Raw genomic sequence first — 20,162 nt, 5'->3', positions numbered from 1 at the left:
AGGCTGTGGGGAGGTGTCCAGCTCACAGGGGTGGCCCCCATCCTGGACACGGGGACAGGAGACACCCCACGTGCGGCCCCGGGCTGTGGCTTCTCTCGCTGTCCCTGCACCCACAGCTCCGGGCACGGGCAAGGCTGTCTCCACGGAGCAGATGAGGAAACAGAACCATATGGCCGGCCTGTTTTCTGTTTCTTCTTGCGGTATATTCACACGCCCCAAAATTCACCATTTTAACGTGCAATCCAGTGTTTTTTAGTATCGTTAGTATATTTGGTGGTTTGCATATACTGGCCAACTGCGTCATCTAATATTAGAACTTTTCATGGCCCCAAAAGAAGCTTGTCCCCATTAGCAGCACCCCCACTCCCCTTCCCCAGTCTCTGGCAACCACAAGTCTACTTTCTGTCCCCATAGATCGGCTGTTCTGCACATTTCACATAAAGGGAACCATGACCTCCTTTGTCTGCCTTCCTTCGCTCAGACTTCGGCCATATTGGAGCACATGTCACAACTTCATTCCTTTTTTTTTTTTTTACGGATTTATTTATTCATCTGAGAGAGAGAGAGCACGCACAAGTGGAGGGAGGAGCTGAGGGAGAGAGAGACTCTCAAGCAGGCTCCCGCCTGAGCTCAGAGCCTGACACGGGGCTCGATCTCACGACCTGGAGATCATGACCTGAGCCGAAACCAAGAGTCAGGTGCTCAACCAACTGAGCCACCCAGACGCCCTGTTGTCCATTTTATTTTAATAGCCATGCTAGAAAGTACTCAGTGGTAGGGGCGCCTGGGTGGCTCAGTCGGTTAAGCATCTGCCTTCAGCTCAGATCATGATCTCAGGGTCCTAGGATCGAGGCCTGCATTGGGCTTCCTGCTTGGCTGGGAGTCTGCTTCTCCCTCTGCCTCTGTCACTCCCCCTGCTTTTATATAAGTAAAAAACAAAGATTTATTTATTTGTTTATTTGAAAGAGAGCACAAGGGGGGGCGGCAGAGGGAGAGGGAAAAGTAGACTCCCCGCTGAGCAGGGAACCTGATTTGGGACTGGATCCCAGGACCCTGGGATCATGACCTGAGCCAAAGGCAGACATTTCACTGACTGAGCCCCCCAGCTGTCCCAAAGCCTTATTAATTTTTTTTTGTGTTGTGCACAGGCTAAAAACCAGAATATTGCACTGAATATCGGGGGCAGCTCATCACTGTGTGTCTGAAACACTAGGAGACATCACGTGTCAGCCCAGAGTTGGTGCCCGATTCTAGGTGAGAGCCTGACCTGGGGCCCCCCGCGGCCTGAGACCTGGAGTTCAGCCCCGTGAGTCTGCTAGGAGGGGAGGTGGGTGTGTGTAAGCACCATTTTTCTCAAGAGGTGTCCACGGTGATACGTGGGCCGTGGGCCCTTCTCGGGTGGTCCCCAGGTGTTCCCGCCAGCCAGAGCAGCAGGGTCCAGCCCCTGTTCATGGAAAACGCTCCCTAGCAGCATGGAGTAGATGGCCAGCTCTTCGGCCCTGCAGGTGGGCACAGAGGATCCCACCGTCCTCTGCAATCACTGATCCCAGGCCCCTGCAGGAACCGAGCTTTGCCCACACCAGGAAGCACTCCTTGCCCCTCCTGGAGAAAGTGGTGGCACCTTCTAGAAGCTCTGTCATGGTCACAGGGGATGTGCCCTGCGTCCCACCCCTACGGGCCCTTGAGCCACCGGGCACCATGCCTCACCTTCCCTCCCAGGAGTCTAGACAAGGCCTTGGGCATGTGAGATGGAGCAGGGCCAGTGCAGGGCCCCGAGCGAGCTGCAGGGAGACCACGGGGCCAGCATCGTCACCAGTGTCCTCAGCAAGGATGCCCCCAGAGGCTCAGGGATGGGGACGGGGACAGTGGCCCCAGCAGGCGCCCACCATCTCACAGGTCGGCTCTGGCCTTGGCAAGCATGGGCAGCGGGCCAGGCTGGGATGGCTCGTGCTGCTCTGTCCCTGTCCTTCCGCCCCCAGGGGTCAGTTGGCAGGCCAGGTTTTACTCTCACCCAGGAAAACACCTTCATGGGCTACAAAAGGTCAGAATAATCCAGAAACCACATCTGAGTGAGCATGACCGTCCATTCTGTTTACATCTTCCCTGAGCTGAGCAAACCGGAGAACAATCACTGGGGCAGAGAATCGGCAGGCAGCTCAGGGTTTCTGGCACAGAGCGGCCGGCTCAGCGGCCGCAGCTGCAGCTCCCACGCGCCGTCCTTTCCTCTGTCCCCAGAAAGACGAGCCGCCAAGCAATCACTACATCCTCCAAGAGAACAAGGGAGGACAGAAACCCCACAACGTCCCGCCCGTCCTCCACTGTCAGCTTGGCTGTGTTCTTCCCCAAAGCAGTGCTGACCCCGCACGCCCACCCTGGCCGTGACCCCAGGCCAGCTGCGGAGAGGGGGCGCAGAATGGCAGGCAAGGGGCAGAGACATCTCACAGAGATACCCCAGAGACACAGAGACACAGAGACACTGCCATACAGGTGCCTGGTGGTAGAGTGTGGACGTGTGCACACATGTTTATGTGTGCGTGTGTGATGTGTGTTTGCATGTGTGTGTGTGCACATGCATGTATGTGTGTGTGTGGCTCTTTTTTTTTTTTAAAGATTTTATTTATTTATTCATTCGACAGAGATAGAGACAGCCAGCGAGAGAGGGAACACAAGCAGGGGAAGTGGGAGAGGAAGAAGCAGGCTCCCAGAGGAAGAGCCTGATGTGGGGCTCGATCCCATAATGCCGGGATCACGCCCTGAGCTGAAGGCAGATGCTTAACCGCTGTGCCACCCAGGCGCCCTGTGTGTGTGGCTCTTGATGACTTGTCTTCTGTGTAAGTCCACGTATCCATCACCACAGTCTAGATACTGCAAGGCTCCATCAGCACGTGGATGCTTTGCTGCCCTGGGTTGTCACCGTGGCGTCCGCGGACCAGGCCACCCCGAGCTCCCAGGGACGATGCCGGGCATCCACATTCCGAATCCCAGCCATTCTGTATTTTATAGCAAGATCATGAAGTTTTCTGGGTTATTCCTAGACTCAATCCAGTAATTTATTTTTTACAGTAATCTATTTTTAATTGCAAGGGCAGTTGCCTGCCAAGACATAATGCTCATAAAACTTTTAAACTATGACAGATTGCGGTAAAATCAATGAGTGCGTCACTGTAATAGAACATTAAACTATAATTTGCAGTGCAGCTCCCACAAATATCCAATCCCCGAACAACCTCGGGCCGGTTCCGCCTCCCGGAGCCTGCAAATAGTAATAACGATGATGATGATGATGATAATGATAATAATAATAATAATTTGCAGTAGAATCCTCCGTGTTAGAGCCTCTCTTCGATGAGGGACGAGGGCCCAGCCAGTGGCCTTCAGGGCTCATAAGCAGCAAGGCTGCCTGCTCCTGCCCAGCACTGAGCTGAGTTGAAACCAGAGGCATCTCCTCGTGGTTCCCCACAGTCCCCACCAATCACTGCCAGGCCCTGGTCTCTCCCCAACGGAGCCATGACGCCCAGTCCGCAAGGGTGCAAGGGTCCCAGCAGACCCGCCGGCCCTGAGCATGGCAGGCTGAGGGTCCGGGCTGTCCTGCCTAGCGCGGAGCCCACGGTGAGACTTCCAAGGACATAGGGAAGCCAGCCCACCCGAAGCACCCACTTGTAAAGGGTCCCCTTGGGGAGGATGTCACGTTTCCATAACTCACCTGCATTCCTGCGGGCGGCCCAGGGGTTGGCAGGATGCCAGGAGCAGGTATTTCCAAGCACACTTACTGGGCAGGCACAGGCCTGGAGGGAGCCGGGGAGGTGTTCACCTGTCCACACTGGTGACCACCCCCTTGGGGGGTGATGTCCCCCTTCCGATGGGCAGTGAGCTCCTGGCCTCCTGCCATGGGTGTCTCAGGATCCTGTCCTGTTCACTCACGTTTGCCATCAGAACTGAGTGGGTCTCCCACTGCCCCTCACCCTGCAAAAATGGTCAACACTATGGCAAAACACATAGGATTTCACGTGGACGCCTTTGAATCTTGCCTGGAGCTCACCAGCCCTGCTGTATCTCTGTGGTGGAAAGCTCCCCTCACTTACTCCTCTAGGGGCACGTTCCCCAGTAGCCCAGTAGCCTCACACCCACATCGTTGACTAAGTTTGGGATCCATCCACAGACTTTTTTCTTCTTCTTTTTTTAATCAAATTAAATTAAAATTCAATTCAATTAATTAACATACAGTGTATTATTAGTTTCAGAGGTCAAGTTTAGTGATTCATCAATTACATATAACACTCAGTGCTCATCACATCACGTGCCCTCCTTCATGCCCATCACCCAGTTACCCCTTCTCCCACCCATATGGTCCCTCCAGCAACCCTCAGCCTGTTCCCTGGAGTTAAGAGTCTCTTATGGTTTCAGGCTTTCTTCTTTATGTAGATAATGTCCTCCAACCCTCTATCCCACCGAGACCATGGACATCACATCCATTCACCGTTCATCCAGTCGGTCCCTCAAGCTCCTGCCATGTGTGCCTGTGGCCGGGCACCCACTTTCCCACCATAGATGAGTCCAGCCAGCTCGGGAACATCAGGTAAGCGGGCTTGAACAGCAGACTCAGCCCTGTTGTTAAGAATCTGTGTTTGCTTCCCCCTTGCCCGAAGCCGACCCCACGTGCACAGACCGCAGTTCACCTGCCCACCTACATTTGAGCTGTTACCCATTTTTGACAACTATGAACGAAGCTGCCATGAAGTCTGATCAAGCATTTGTGTCTACGGGTCTTTACGTTTCTCGGTTGAGTGTCTAGGAAGGGAGCGGCAGGTTCATGTGCAGACAGGGGCGCCTGGGTGGCGCAGTCGTTAAGCATCTGCCTTCGGCTCAGGGCGTGATCCCGGCGTTATGGGATCGAGCCCCGCATCAGGCTCCTCCGCTGGGAGCCTGCTTCTTCCTCTCCCACTCCCTCTGCTTGTGTTCCCTCTCTCGCTGGCTGTCTCTCTGTCAAGTAAATAAATAAAATCTTTAAAAAAAAAGAAAAGAAGCTGCAGACAGGGGAGCCTGGGGGGCTCAGTCGTTAAGCGTCTGCCTTTGGCTCAGGTCGTGATCTTGGGCTCCTAGGATCGAGTCCTGCGTTGGGCTCCCTGCTCAGCGGGAGTCTGCTTCTCCCTCTTCCTCTGCCGCTCCCCCTGCTCATGCTCGCTTGCTCTCTCTCTCTCAAATAAGTAAATAAAATCTTAAAAAAACAAAAAAAGAGAGAGAGAAGCTTCAGACTTTTCCCCAAAGTGACCTCCACTGGCCACATGTGCGTGAGCTGGCCACCCTGGTCTCTCTCATTCATGTGTCCTATGGCTTTGTTTTCCTGATGGATTCCATCACATCTTTTGTCCATTTTTCACCTGGCCTGCCAGCCTTTTTACTATTAAGATGTAGGACTCCTTAGAGGTCCCAGGTCCCAGGCCTCTGCCAGACATGTGTTCTGCAGTCTTTTCCCACAGACTGTGGTTTGATGAGGAGACATGTTAACTTTTGGTGGACTCTGACATATTGGTTTTTCTTTTGTGGTTGTTTCTGTGACCTAAGAAGACCTTTCTGCCCTCAACTCATAAAAAAGCACTGTCTTATGTCACCTACTAAAAGCATTATCAGGCGGCACCTGGGGGGCTCAGTTGGTGAAGTGTCTGCCTTCGGCTCAGGTCATGATCTCAGGGTCCTGGGATCCAGCCCCGGGTTGGGCTCCCTGCTCAGCGGGGAGCCTGCTTCTCCCTCTGCCCCTCCCCCTGCTCATGCTTTCTCTCTCTGACAAATAAATAAATAAAATCTTAATAAATAAATAAAAGCAGGGGCGCCTGGGTGGCACAGCGGTTAAGCGTCTGCCTTCGGCTCAGGGCGTGATCCCGGCGTTGTGGGATCGAGCCCCACATCAGGCTCCTCTGCTATGAGCCTGCTTCTTCCTCTCCCACTCCCCCTGCTTGTGTTCCCTCTCTCGCTGGCTGTCTCTATCTCTGTCAAATAAATAAATAAAATCTTTAAAATAAATAAATAAATAAATAAAAGCATTATGGGGGCACCTGGTGGTTTAGTTGGTTAACTGTTCCGACTTCGGCTCATGTCATGATCCTGGTGTCCTGGGATCGAGTCCCACATCAGATTCCAAGCTCCATGCTCAGCAAGGAGCCGGCTCCTCCCTCTCCCCTCCCTCCAGCTCGTGATTTCTTTCTCACGCTCTCTCTCTCTAAAAAATAAATCACATCTTTAAAAAAATTGCTGCTCTTCCCATAAATGTTTCTGGGATAAATTGCTAGGTACCTGGCAATACCAACTTAATTATGTTACCAAAATTAGTCTAGGTTGCTAAGAGTATTCAGTATAAAAGAAAACCGTTAAACAATATATACATAAATATTTATATTACCTTAGTGATGGGAAATCTTTTTAACCATAAAGGCAAGGCATAAAATACAACAGAAAAATGTGTGCATGTGTATATGTGTGTTTATATAGAGACAGAGCTACATGAAAAGCATAATTCTCTCATCAAAAAAAAAAAAAACCCACCCATAAGTGAAAGGACAATGCAAATGATGAAATGGGAAATCATAGCCTACAGGAAAAGTTTTTTTTTAAATTTATTTTATTTTATTAAGTCATCTCTGCGCCCAACGTGGGGCTTGAACTCATGACCTAGAGATCAAGAGTTGCACATTCCAGCGACTCAGCCGGGCGCCCCAGGGGGACGTTTTTATATTGACATGCGGTGCTCTTATGGTCAGGTCCATTGTAACAGTGGCAGGACACTCCCACGGGGAGAGATGCACTTGGTGAGAAACTTCACTTCATGCGCATGCGGGATGCGACAAGCTGAGGCTTTGGCTGGCTCAGGGCCAGCAGTTGGGGCTCGGGGAACAGGCACACATTTGCTCCCAAGCGGGCCCAGCAGGTATACCAAGATTGTGTTTAAGACCTCGGAAAAATTTCAGAATGTTCCAGCATGAGTTCAGTAGTACCGCAGGCGATCAGACCAGGGACACGAAGCCGCTGTTACGACCGTTGGAGTCAATGTAAAGACGCGGGAAGATGCTCCCCTGAGCAACATGAAGTAAGTAGTTATAGAACTACTAGAGTTTCGGTACAGTTTTGGAAAGCACACAGACGTGCGAGGAGGGGACTGGGGGACAGAGACCTCCCCGCTGCTGGAGCTGCCTTTCGGATGACGGCTGGCGTTTAGCTGCTTTTACTCACCTCTGTCCCATGTCAGGTGGATGGTGTGAGTGGTTCGTGTAGCCACAAGGAAAAGTCTCGTGTGCCCACACCACACCCTTGACAGTGAGGGAGCCTCTGGTGTGGGTCTGGAAACACCTGAGGGGCAGGGGGCAGGGGGCAGTGACTGGGCTTCCTGGCCCAGGTCTGGGGACTGAGCCTGTCCTTTGTGCCGGGCACGGGTTCCAGCTGCCCGGGGCTGTGGGGGGGGGGTCCGCTCTGCTCTGCACCTGCCTGGGGGCCACGGCTCCTTGCAGGGCGCCTGCAAGTACGGCTGCAGGGCCCAGGGGCAAGGGGGCAGCGGGAAGAGAGGCCAGACCTGTGTGCATTCACAAGACAGGCTCCTCGGAGAGGCCCCCCTGCCCTGGGCCCGGCCGGCACCCACGGGGCAGCGAGGAAACGAATCCAGGGGCAGCGGGGAGTGGTTCTCAGCTCTCTAGTCTGGCGATGGCCTCCTTCTCTCTGGAGTCAGAACACCCATCCCCAGTGCAATGGTGCTCGCTCAGCGAAGCGGAAGGCTGGTAGTCAGACTTCGGGGACCCTGCTTGTCCCGGAAATCCCGAAGCCTGGAACCGATGGTCCAGAACTCCAGCGCCCAACAGCGACAGGATTCCGCCCGTGGATGGCATTTTAAGCCTTCCTGCAGCCACGTTAGAAGGGTGAAGAGAGGGGCGCCGGGGTGGCGCAGTCAGTGCAGTCTCCGACTCTCGATTTCGGCTCAGATCACGATCCCAGGGTGGTGGGATGGAGCCCCGCATCTTAAATAAAAGGGGGTAGGTGAAGAGAAACAGGTGGAGTGGATTCTGATCATGTTTTATGCAACGCAAGTTCAACAAGTAACCAATGTAAACATGATTAAACATCCCCTTTTACCTTTTTTTTGGTGCCGTCTTTGACACCCACTGTGTGTTTTCCACTTAGCGCACATCTCGGTCTGGACGTCCAGCGCCTTGTGGCCGCTCCAGGAGGCACAGCCACGGAGCTCGGGTCTCGGGGACGGTGCGGGCACCCAGCACAAAGCTCAGGAGGGACGCGTGCGTGAGCCCAGAGGCCCCTGAGGCCTGGCCTCGGATCCCGTCTGGGAGGACCGGCGCCGCGCGAGGCCACCAGGGGGCAGGCGGGATGCCCTGCTGACTGCCCCTGGCTTCTCCGTTTCCTCCTCAACCCGCACACGCTGGGGGCCTCCCCTCCCTACAGCCCAGCCCCCCCCCGGGGGGGAGGGGCGGTCCTGAGTCCCACGCGGACTCCTGGAGGCGCCCTCCCCACCCCCCAGCATCCCTGCTAAACGTGATGGACCTTTCCCGAATCACACTTATCAGGTTGTTGGTAAATGCTGATGACCTAACTTAGAGGCCAGGCTCTAGGGCGAACCGACCGCTGGAGAGAAAAAGCCAGGCTGTGCCGACTCCTCCCACATCCGCCACCTTGGGCCCCATCTCACGATGGGACTCCAAGTACAGACTGAGAAATTATTCCAGATATTTTCAGAGCTGTTTGACACACTCCTGGTAATTAACAAAAATTCAGCCAAGGGGGCTTGAAGATCTAATCTGCTTTCTTGCATCAGGCAGCGTTCCCATCCAGCAATTAGGAAGGAGCTCCAAGGAGCTACAGGAAAGGGAAGGTATTTAGGGGCTGAGTGGGGGCAGAAAGAAAGAGATTATTAGCATCGTTTCCGGCAAGGTGGCACTCCTCCGGGGAAGGGAAGGGGTTTATCTGCAGATTAGCGCCGAGCGCTGACAAGGCAGGCCCAGGTCAGCTGGGTAAAGTCACATTTGGGGGGGCAAAACTGCATTTAGGGCAGGTAGTGGGTACTGGAGTGCTGGCCTGGGGTTCAACCTGGTTGGCTCCGTGGGGGGCCTGCTGCGTTCAACACATCTCATGGGCTCCTCGCAACTAACCTCAAGGCAACCCTCATTTCTCAACAGGGGGAAATGACCTCTTTCTGCCCGAGACCCTAGGGAGACAGGGAGGGAGATAAGACTTCCCTGAGGCTACCCTCAGTCTTAGAGCTCCCCGCTGGGAGGTGCCAAGGCCCTGCTGTCTCTGAGGGAATCCGGAGCAGTTAACGTCAGCACAGGGAGGGACCACAGGCCTTCTCGTCCAGGGGAAGGGGCTGGTGTCTAGCAGGGGTTTCTCTCCGGTGGAGTGGGCCTGTGTGGGAGGCCCACAGTTCACTTAGCCGCTCATCCATCGATGGACACTAGGTTGCTTCCGCCTTTGGGCTGCTGTGAATAATGATGATATGAACGTGGGTGTGCAAATACTTCAATGTTTTGGGATACGTACCTCGGAGTGGAATTGCTGGGTCACATAGTAACTTCTGTGGATGCAGCACACTGCTATCCACCGTGCCCCACCACTGCGCACTCCCATCAGCAGGGCGCGAGGGTTCCACTTCCCCCGCGTCCTCGCCGACACCTGTTTTCCTTTTATAATAACTGTCCTGACGGGTGTGGAAGGGCATCTCAGTGTGGTTTTGATTTGCATTCCCCTGACCAGCAGTGATGCTGGACATCTTTTCATGAGCTCATTGGCCATTCATAGTCTTCTTTGGAGAAATGTCTGTTCCAGTCCTCTGTCCATTTTTTTTATCCGGTTGGCTGTTTCTCGGGTGTTGAATTTTAGTTGTTTGCTTACTCTGGATATTAATACCGTATCTGACACAGGATTTGCAAATATTTTCTCCCACTCTGTGAGCTGTCCTTTCCTTCTCTTGACGGTGCCCTTCGGTGCATAAAAGTTTTTAATTTTAAAGACGTGTGGCCAATCTGTTTTCTTTTGCGTGCAGGATTTTGTCTTCCTCAATCTGCTCTGACCGTTCTGCACCCAGGGAAGGAGGCTGAGGCCCTGCTCATTTCTTTAGAAGCCACATCGCTGGGTTGGGCACAGGCCCCTCCCAGCCTCCCCTCTGAAGCTGCTTGCACGCTAGCTTCTCCCGTCCTATCCTCCACAAAGGATCCTATCATTGTTACTGTGTGCAGAGCGATACACTGAGAAGTGGTTATGGAAACTTCATTTTATTTTATTTAAAGAGTTTATTTTTGGGGGGCACCTGGCGGGCTCAGTTGGTGCAGCATGTGACTCTTAATCTCAGGGTCATGAGTTTGAGCCCCACACTGGGCGTAGAGCTTAGTTAAAAGAAAATAAAATCTATATTTATTTATTAAGTAGGCTCCACGCCCAACATAGGGCTCGAACTCATGACCCTGAGATGACTGGTCGCACATTCCATCAACTGAGACCACCAGGGACCTCTGGATATTTTATTTTATTTATTTTATTTTTTAAAGATTTTTATTCATTTGACAGAAAGAGAAAGAGAGAGCGTGAGGCGGTGGAGAGGGAGAGGGAGAAGCAGACTCCTCACTGAGCAGAGAGCCCGATGTGGGACTCGACCCGAGGACCCCAAGATCATGACCTGAGCTGAAGAAGACAGACACTTCACCAACTAAGCCACCCAGGCGCTCCTGGACATTTTAAATAAAAGGAGAAATCACCCACAGTTCTAGCATGCCTGAATCAAGTGAAACAAGATTGTTCATTTCCTGTGCTGCCTCTTGAGTCCCATCAGTGCTTCTAGATGAACCCCACAACCAGCGTCGGGGTGTAGCTGAACCACCGGAGGCTCTGCCCAGACGCAGACGTCGTTTCGAATCCTGATTTCATTTTCTCTCTGAGTAGCTGCTCCTGGTGGGTGTACCCCACTGCACATCGTAGAAGAGTGCTTTATTCAGGCTCGGCCAGCGGTGCTAAGCAGGACCAGACAGGTGGGGAGCATGCCTCTGACCGCGGCCTGGCAGCGTGTCCTTCCCTCGAGACCCTCTCCCTTACGGGCACGTGTGTCCTCCGGAGGCCGCTGACGACTCACGTCTCCCGCCCAGTCATTCCTTCAGCAAACACCTGCCGAGAGCCTGCTCCGTGGGGCGTCTGGGGGGCTCAGTCGGTTCAGTGTCTGCCTTCGGCTCCGGTCATGATCTTGGGGTCCTGGGATCAAGCCCCACATCGGGCTCCCTGCTCAGCAGGGAGTCTGCTTTTCTCTCCGCCTGCTGCTCCCCCTGCTTGTGCTCATTCTCTCTCTCTCTCTCTCAAATAAATAAATAAAATCTTTAAAGGAAAAAAATCAAAAGAACCTGCCCTGGGTCAGACGCTGTGTTCTGGAGAGGAGCCGGACCGTGCAACAGGAGGTCAGCGATGGGGGAGGCTGGCGGCCCGCTGTGGGGTATGAGCCCGATTGCGGAGGCCCCAGGACAGAGGCAGGGCCAGAGACTGACGGGACACGACAAAGTGGGACCCTTATGAGAAGCGGGCTGTTGAGGCTCAGATCTGAGGGCTCTTCTTGGGGCATCTCTGCTCTGAGATTTCTCCCCCAACCAGCCTGCTTGCATTCTTTGGCGAGTCTCATGTCCTACCCCTGAAGGGGACCCCGTGGAAGGATCTTGCACGTGAAGAACCTTCTCATTGAAGAAAGAGCCGTGACCCGCTGTGGGAACCTTAGGGGCTGCTGGCTGCTTGAAGCAGAAGTGAGTTAGGAGAGGTACAGACAGGGGAACCCCTCTCACTGCTCCCCCAGTGGCAAAAGCTCCAGACCAGTGGGAGGCCTGCACACAGTGGAGTTCCTGGCCCAGCAGATGTGGGCTCAGAACTGCACCGAGTTCCCAGAGTTACCGCCAGCGAGGAGCCGTGTCCCCCAAATCCACATGTTCAAGCCCTAACGTCCAGCACCTCGGAACAGGACTGTGTTTGGAGATGGGTCTTTAAGGAGGTGATTGAGGTAAAATGAGGGCATTAGGGTGGCCTTAATCCCATGGGACTGGCATCCTTATCAGAAGAGGCAGTCAGGACGATGGAGACACACCCGGAGGGACGATCACGTGAGGACACGGGAGGAGAGGGCCACCCGTCTGCTCCGCCCAGGAGGCGCCTCAGGAGGGACCAGCCCTGCCAGGCCTGGATCTTGGACCTCCAGCCTCCAGGACAGGCGGAGTAAATGCCCATTGTTTAAGCCCTGCCCCACCCCCACCCCGCCCCTGCCCCGGTCTGGGGTATTTGCCTCAGTGGCCTGGTGGCCTGGGAGGACTGATTGACGGCCTCCCCTCTGTCTCTGCAGCCTCCACCCTCCCCAGGATGTATTCGTGGCCACGCCTCTTCCTTGGCCTCCCTCCCAGCGGATGATGCAGGCCGTGCATCTTGCCCTTTGGACCAAGGTCACTTCCAGCACCCCGCCCTCTGGCTCTGTGCAGCCCCAGCCACTGTCCCCACAGTCCCCACATCCCGGAGTCACTGGCTCTTCCCCAGGAGCTCCTGAGCACCCTGGCTGGTACTAAACCACCTGAGACTTGGGGGACTGAGCCCCGTGTGTGGGTCCCCAAGACGCAGGAGGAGCCTCTATTCAGTGTTCCCCGAAACGTTACAGTTTCCAAGCTCTTCAAACCCATATTTAGAGGAAAACGAAGATCTCAAGTTTTGGGGAAGCAGTTTCAGAGAGGAACCGCACACGTGGAGGTTAGTTTGGGAAGGCGGATGTCCACCTGCTGCCTTTGACCCCAGTGACCCAGCCCTGAGGATGTCCCGAGTGCAAAGAGCCGTTCATATGAGCACTGCCTATATGAACCCCACAACTGCAAACAAGCCGAATCTCCAACGGCAGGACACAAACGCTAGTCAGCTCGCCGAAGTCGGTAATCACGAAGACAGAATAAGAACATGGTGACGTGTTCGTGCAATAGGGTGAAGCAGGGGAAACAGGAAGAAACGGTTTTGTTCTCGGTGTGCTATATATAACCACACGCTAATTACAACCAAACGAGAGACTTGCCAGGACTAGAAGGGAGCCTGAAAAAGGAAAATGCTGGCAATCAGTGCACAGGGGAAGTAGGGTTATGTGTGAAATTTTTTCATTTTTAAATTTCCTTCAATATTTTAGTGAGGTTTTCATCAATGATACTTAAAAAATACTGCCTTTCTAGCTTCTGAATTGAAACTTGGCTCAAAGAAAGAAGCAACTCACTGGACAGGGGGTGAGGGTGGCGGCTGGCCGCCTCTCCCAGCGGGCAGGTGGGAAGATACAAATGGATTGGGAAGAGCGAGAGGGAAATATGGTCCCTGGACCCGGGAGTTTATCCTATTTGTGCTCTGAAGACAGAAGAGGGCCAGGTTTTGGCAGCGAGAGCACATTCAAGGCTCTAGTCCGTGGCTCTGACCCTCAGTGTCAGGCTCCATTTTGGGGTAAATTCAGCTGTGGCAGGTGCCTTGGGAGCAGATGGCGTGGCCGAGCCTCCAACAGTGGGGACAGCAGGGCTGGACCTGGGGGGGTGGCTAGGGGCTGGTCTCAGCCACATGGAGTATGAGATGGAGGCAGGAGGGCCAGCCAGAGCCACAGAGCGCGTGAAGGCTTCTGACAGCAACAGAAGGACCAGCTGGGGGCAAATCGGTTTGAGCTCAGAGAGCCATCAGGGCCAGCAGGCAAGGTGTGAGGAGCCACTGGGACCCCCAGGGGCAGCAGGGGAGGTGACGGGGCAGGCTGGGCTGTGCGGACCCAGGCAGCCACAAGGCCCGGGAACTGTCCAGGGGGCCACGGCAGGGGTGGCGGACCTTCAACCAGACCCCAAGGCGCTGTGCACACAGAGGGGACCCCGGGCCCACTTTCCCATGCCAGGCAGCCCTCAGCTCCCAGCGCAGTGTGTTTGGAAGGCTGGAAACTTCCCCGGGCCCATTCTCTACTCCTGCTCAGCCCTGCTGGGACTGCCCCGCGCTGCCTAATAAACGCACGCTCTCTTTACTCCCCATTCAAACCCACCAGCCTCTAGACTCCTGGGAGTGACCCGGGGATCTTGGCCAGCTCATTTAGAATCCGGGGGGGCTTCACCCCAGACCAATGCCACCAGAACATGAGGGCTGCTGGACTGGGGTGCGGGGCCGGGCGGACAGCCGGAGACACACTGCAGTGTTTGCTGCGTCCTGGTAAATCAGCGCACAGGCCGCCACTAAGATCGCCCTGAAGAAGGCAAAGACGAGCCGCAGACGGGAGAAGACGAAGCCAGTGTGCTTGCAGGGAAGACACGCACAGAGCTCCCCGCCTGCCGGACATGTGGGCTAGAGCCGTCAACAGGCCGATCCCCAACAGCAAGCTACGGCCACTCACGGGCCCAACTAGGGAAACGGCCTCTGGGTGTTCACCTAAGCCAAGCCCCACCCGTGTGCCTCGGAAAACAAGTTCCAGAGTCCCCCAGCCTGTTGGTGACAGCAGCCACGACCCTGATGCCTCGGGCTGGTGGCATTTCCCCATAGTGTATTATACAGCGGTGAACACGTTTCATTCCGGCTTGACAAAGAAGTGTGTGTGAGTCTTCACACCGTGATGGGGAGTGAAGCTTGGCCGGGCCCCGGCACCCAGATATTTGGTCAAACACCAATCCAGATGTCAGGGTGAAGGTATGGTTTAGGTGAGATCAACATTTACAGCAGGGTACTCTGGTTAAAGCAGATCACGCTCCATCACATGGGTGGGCCTTGTCCAATCAGTTGAAGGCCTGAAGAGAAAAAAGACTGAAGTCCCCTGGGACACAAGGAAATTCTGCCTCCAGGCAGCCTTCAGACTCAAGATGCAACATCAGCTCCTCCCTGGGTCCCCAGGTGCTGCTGGTGCCCACAACAGTATGAGCAATTCCTTAAAATAAATGTCTCCCGCGCTCTTTCATGCTCTGTGTACACACACACACACACACACACACACACACACAGGCACGCCTCAGTTAACTTCACTTTGCTTTATTGTGTTTCACGGATTATTATTTTTTTAACAAATGTTAGATTTATGGCAAACCTAGGTCGAGCATGTTCTGTGGGCACCACTGTTCCAGCAGGATTTGCTCATTTCAAGTCTACATCCCATTTTGGTGATTCTCATAAGATTTCAAGCTTTTTCATTACTATTTTATCCGTTACGGTGATCTCTGGTCAGTGATGATTCACGGAAAGCCCAGATAATTAGCTTACTTCAGCAACAAAGGATGTTTTAATTAAGGCACGTATGTTCTTTCTAAACATCATGCTACTGCCCGCAGAAAATACAGGGTAAATCTGATTTTTATATGCACTGGAAACCAAAATATTCATTTGACTCGCTTTATTGTGGTATTTGGTTCTTACAATAGGATTCCTTTTTTATAAAGTTACAAAAATAAAAATAAACGATTTTTTTTTTTTATAATTTAGGATTTTAGAGATGGGGACAGACTCTAGGAGAAATAAAGAACAGATTTAAGTTATCATCAATGTCTTAGTTCTTGAAATAGCTGGTAATTCAAGAGCTTTTATTACAATAGTCTTTTAACTTTATTTTTTAAAAAGATTTTATTTATTTGAGAGAGAGAGAATGAGCAGGGAGGAGGAGCAGAGGGAGAGAGAGGGAGAAGAAGACTCCCCACTGAGCAGGGAGCCCCATGTGGGACTCGATCCTGGACTGGAAATCATGACCTGAGCTGACGGCAGTCGCTTAACTGACTGAGCCACCCAGGGACCCCTACAATAGTCTTTTTAAAGGTTTTATTTTATTTGACAGAGAGAGAGAGAGAGCATGCACATGAGCAGGGGGAGGGAAAGAGGGAGAGGGAGAAGCAGGCTCCCTGAAGAGACATCAGTGTCTCTTTTCCCTACACAAACTTTTTTTTAAAGTATTTTATTCGATGGGGGGGGACAAGCAGGGGGAGCAGCATATTTATGTGAGAGAGGGAGAGAGAGGGAGAGAGTGAGCATGAGCAGCGTGAGGGGCAGAGGGAGAAGCAGGCTCCCCGCTGAGCAGGGAGCCCGATGCAGTACTCGATCCCACGACCTGAGCAGAAGGCAGACGCTCAACTGAGCCACCCAGGGGTCCCCACTGGGGATTTTTTTACTCCATCATTACTATGCTGGCCACTAAATTTTCTCAAATTTCATCTTTTTCTTCCTTATTACCGATCTTTCTACTGCAGGGAAGGGCTTTCCTTTCTCTCGTTCGTTGGTCTCAGGAGGCATACACTGGATTCTGATCTTAGTCAATGGCTTACCATCTGTTGCCCTCATTACCCGATGTTTATGTTGTCCCAGACCAAGCCAGCACGAGTGACCCTTTGACGTGTCCCCCTCACATTCTGAGCACTTGCTGACCTAAGTACTCCAGGCGCAGCCTGTGCTTGCTCTCCCCCAGTACTGGAGCCAGGCGTTCCTTGGAGCAGCAGAGAACGGAATTAAGAAACCGGATCTGGTGCTGAGTGTGCCCATTGCTGCTGGGGTGTCGCTGCTTCTAGGAAACACGCATAATACATGCGCCCACATCGGCGTGTCCGCGTGTGTGAGTGCACACACTTGTTCGTGGAATGAAACCATGAGCTGGAACTGGTACCTCGGACTGTAACCCAAGGTCACAGGGTTTGTCTCAATCTCCGCCCCCGTTGTCCCTCAGTCACGCAGCCTTGCTCTGTGTGCAACACCAGCCTAAGGGAGGCCCCCGTCTGGCTGAGCGAAGGGCAGACGGACGCACCAGGCAGGGGCCCAGTGCTGAGCCATGCAGCCTTCTGGAAAGTGCAAGGGAGGCAGAAGCAAAATCCCCAGGAAGCTCTGGGGTGAGGACAAAACCTTAAGATCTTCTGGATGGAATGAGCAGCCAGAAAAGATGGCTGCTGTCTGGCTCTGTGGAAAGACCTGTAGGGTCACTGGGAAAGGGCAAACATGTCCCCAAGCAGCTGGAGGACTCACACCCTGCTGTCCCCCAGAAGAGGCTGCCCTCCATTCAAGGCATGAGTGACCCTAGTTATAGCCTCCCCAGACCTGCTTATGCATCACCAGCTAATACGATTTCTGACTGTTCTATTTTAGGGACCCTGTTCCCCCCCCCTTTTTTAAGGATTTATTTTTAATTTAATTTAATTTTTTAAGTAGGCTCTATGTCAATGCAGGGCTTGAACTCACGACCCTGAGATCAAGACCTGAGCTGAAATCAAGAGTCAGACACTTAACCCACTGAGCCACCCAGTTGCCCCAATTTTACTTTATTTTTTTTAAAGTAGGCTCCAGGGCCAACGTGGGGCTTGAACTCACAACCCTGAGACCAAGAGTCACATGCTCTACTGACAGAGACAGCCAGGCGACCTGGGATCCTGTTCCTTTAAGGTTGTTCTGTTCGGGCTTTCATCTCTCTCGTCCAACAAACATAATTTCCCCAAAGACAAAAGTACTTCTGGGTTTGATGCACATGTGCTCTCAACACCGCGTCTTTACAGAACAGGGAGCTTGCGGGAGACGTCTGCACACCACCAGGACTAACGCCAGGAAGGGCAAGGATTGCTCTGGAGCTCGGGGTCTGCACACGCGGCCGGCTCACTGCCCAGGGAGCGCACGGGTGCCCGGGGAAGCTGGAGTAAAGCCACTCTCTGTCACCGAGTGCTGGGCAGTGGAGGCTGGGCTGTTCCCAGGAGGGACGGACACCTCTCCTGGGGCTCCTAAGGCCGCGTGGCAGTGCTGGTGAGCGCAGGATATATGGGGCTTGACAAGTGCGCATAAAGCTGTGTGCCAGCCTCTGGGAGTGCCCGAGAGCTGTGTTTTAAGGCCAAGAGCAGCTTTAAATCCTGGAGAGCTAGTGCATTGCCTGAGAAGCCCCAAGGCTAGAAACTGTGTCTGGAACTCGACACCTGAGCAAGAAACTGATTTTCTACCTCACAGCAGACAAAAATCCCCAGAATGAGAGCGGGTGTGGTCCTTCTGCCAGGCCCAGATGAGGCCATCTCTTTAGCTCGTGCACCAACAACAAAGCAAGAAGAGGTCACTGGAGGCTTTGACGCACGCCAGCTGGAAACCGTGACCAGAGCGTCCCGCTGAGAAGCATCTGCACACGGGGTGCCAGCTGGGAGTCTCGGTGCCAGCGCCCGCAAGAGGGGCCCCCTTGACACCAAGGCACGGTGTCTGCAGCTCATTCTCAAAGGGTCCTGGGGGGAGAAAAAAGAGAGAGGAAACAAATGTGTTAAAATAGAGTAACATTTGGGGGATGTGGGTCAAGAGTGCTACTCTTGAACAATTCTGTTGCAATTTTAAGCTTAATAGGAACAATTATGGGGGGCGGAGCAGGGACTGGGAGAAGGGCTGGTCATCTGAGGCCACAGACCCCAGTCCCTCGCGTGTCTCCCCAGTGCTGGCAAGGCCCACCGCCATCTGCGCCTCCTGCCCAATGCCAGCTGCTCACAGTGGCTGCAGGAAGCAGAGTGCTTTTGCCCCAGCCTTGGCCAGACCAGCTGCTCAGGGGGGATTCTAGTTGCGCCCAAGTCTCGTCCTCAGCAGGCAGCCTCACTCAGGCTCTGGAGCAGATGCAGCCTTTGGCGGAAAGCCCCATCTTGTCTCCTCCCCACCAGAAGCTCCTGTCTGTCGTCCGCTCTCCCTGCTCACCTGCCAGGGCCAAGCCCTTCCCTCTGTGCCCATCCCCTGGCCACTGCAGGCCCTCACTGAATGACCACTACCCTCTGTGCTCCCCAGCCTCGGAGCCAGCTCAGGCCTCTGGAAGGCAGCCAGACACCTCCGTTTGCCGGGTGCCGTCCTTCCCCACCCACATCCACTCCGTAGCACTGTGACATCTGGCTTCCACACTCCCTGCAAATGGTGGCATGAGAGAGAGAATTTAGAACTGCAATGTGAGCAAGGATCTCTGCTCCACCTCTTAGAACTGTGTGATTTTTGCCCGTGCCCGGGACTTGTGGGCAGGCTCAGTACGAACTGTAACACCGACTCTTCAGCCTTTGTCACCTCATCTTGTCTGCCTGTCCCTGACCCCTCTACACTGCCTCCCAGGAGCTAAGGTCATATCCACCCTGTCTGCCAAGCCTGCCACCCCTCTCCTCGACTGAGCTTGTATGGGTCCCACAGCTGCCTACATGTCTCCCCTTGGGCAGCCAGCCAGTTCCTCAAATTTAACACCCTGCCCGACACTTGGACCCACTCTCATCTGTGCTGGATTTGCCAAAAGGCAGTCACAGCAGGTGCTTAAAGGCCATTAAGAAAAAATAAACTTCTGGGGAAAGAATGTGATATTCCAAAAATGCACCAAAGCTCCTCCCATTGTGCACCATTCTCTGTGAGCTGCATGGGGGAGGAGCACGTAACAGCTGTGGGTAGGGACCCAGGAGTTCTCTGCTCAGTGCTCCCTATCATCTCCAGAGCTGGTCCTCCCCAGCAGCCTTGGGCACGCTAACATCCACGTGGACTTCTCTTGCATGCCCCCACATCCGTTTTTTAAATCTTGATGCTTCTCTTGCCCCCAAGGCCCAACATGCTCCCTTCCTCTCCACCAGCCACCTCCAGTCCCTGCTTGCTTGGGTCTGCAACACAGTTGCTGCCTAATGGACCCTGCCATGCCATCCTGTGCCATGAGTCACCTCCATCAACTACAGAGCAGGCATACATGTCACACTCCTGCTCAAATAGCTCTGCCGCCCCCTCCCCCAAGTCCAAGCCCCGGCCTAGAGGTCAAGGCCCTCCCGCTGTGATGTTCACCACCCCCTCCTCCCAGACCCTGGGCTCCAGCCAAACTAGACTTCTTGCCATGTGGGAACATATGTTCCCTCTGCCCAAAATAATCTACATCCATCTCCACCTGTCAAGATCCGTCCTCGTTCAATAAATAGTACGTGGACAATTGGCCATTTGAAGGAAATTTTTTAGATTCTCTGGTTCAAAGTATGCACCAAAATATGTTACAAACCAGAATTAAACATAAAACATGATGTAATCACATACGTTTTAAAAAACAAACTGTTAAAAGTCTGAATAATATATGATCATCAAAAGCGAGAATATATGAAAAGCGAGAAGATCCTAGGCCCAAAACCAAAGACCGAGATCTTCATCAAGCAGAACCAGGCTGGTCAGAACCAGGCCGGTGGGCAAGGCGCAGAGGGGCG

Source organism: Ailuropoda melanoleuca, chromosome 1, assembly GCF_002007445.2.
Source record: "Ailuropoda melanoleuca isolate Jingjing chromosome 1, ASM200744v2, whole genome shotgun sequence".
NCBI classification, from domain to species: Eukaryota; Metazoa; Chordata; class Mammalia; order Carnivora; family Ursidae; genus Ailuropoda; species Ailuropoda melanoleuca.
Note: the sequence above shows the minus strand (reverse complement) of the source record.